Genomic DNA, 1,363 nt, shown 5'->3' with positions numbered 1-1,363 from the left:
TCATAGAGCCCAGCCTCCCAGATAATCTGTTCTGCATACAGGTTGAAAAAGTATGGCGACAGGACACATCCCTGGCGTACGCCCTTCCTAATTTTGAACTATGCGGTGTTTCCTTGTTTTGTTCTGACGGCCTCTTGTTTCAAGTATAGGTTTCTCATTAGCATGATCAAGTGTTCTGGGATTCCCATTCTTCTCAGAGTCAGCCACAGTTTGTTATGATACACACAGTCAAACAACGTTGCATAGTCAATGAAACATAGATATACATTCCTCTGGTATTCCCTGCTTTGAGCTAAGATCCATCTAACACTAGCTACAATATCCCTAGTACCACGACCTCTTCTAAACCCAGCCTGGGCTTCTGGCAGTTCTCTGCTGATGTGTTGTTCCAGTGGTTTTTGGATAATCTTCAGTAGAATCTTGCTTGCATGGGTAAAGGGCCCCTTTAGCAATAGGAAACACATACACTATTGTAGAGACTGATTTTGGATTTTAGATGTACTGTTATCAATTGTACTTAGGGGTACAGGTTCATATCCTTGGAGATGCATCATTTTAACATGGAACTGTTGCAGCCTAGAAGACACAAATTTACCTAACAAGTTAAAAATACATAGGTCAAAAATTAAAAGCAATAATATTCCAACTAAAGGGTCTAACAGTGGCACAAACCAAGTTACAGAAGGAAGATAGTTCTTAAATGTCTTTGTCCATTATAGTGTAAGGGCTAAGAACCACAAGATGTCAAGGCACAATTATGTAATTTATTGTTCTTAAGTACTGGACCAAATTCCATTTACCATTGGATTGTTTTATAGCCAGGAAGTCCACATGTGAGGCAGAGACAGGGCAAAGAACTGCTTACAGGGTTTTCTATCAATTCCAACAACTAAGGAACAGCGGGAAGAAAGTGGACCTGAGAAGGCTTATAGGACCAAATAATAGGCTACTTTGTCCAAGAGAAAATGGATAGACTTACCAGTAACGTCAATGCTCACCCACGGCTCTTCTGGGACGATCTGAATTGTTGAAGCGTCCCCCTTTGTTTCCAGCCGAGAGCTGGGGCTTGTCATCCTCTGTGGATTCAGCCATGAGGACCTGATGTGGGTAGCCCTTAGCCAAGTGTCCTTCAGATCCAGAATTAAAGCAGGTGAGTGGGAGCTTCCTCTCTACCCTCTTGCCTACATGTGGTTCTCTTTTTTGATTCACTCTCTACCAAAGTGGCCCAGCTTTCCGCAGTGGAAGCAATTCTGACCTCCTTTATTACCTTTGGGTGGCATTGTTTATGAGTAAGACTTCCTTTTCCTGACACAGACCCTAAACTGGCAGCAATAGCTGCCCCAATAATTTTGGCCATTCTCTG

The sequence above is a fragment of the Elephantulus edwardii genome, unplaced genomic scaffold (assembly GCF_000299155.1).
Source record: "Elephantulus edwardii isolate Elephantulus edwardi_28Jun2011 unplaced genomic scaffold, EleEdw1.0 scaffold00012, whole genome shotgun sequence".
Lineage (NCBI taxonomy): Eukaryota > Metazoa > Chordata > Mammalia > Macroscelidea > Macroscelididae > Elephantulus > Elephantulus edwardii.
Note: the sequence above shows the minus strand (reverse complement) of the source record.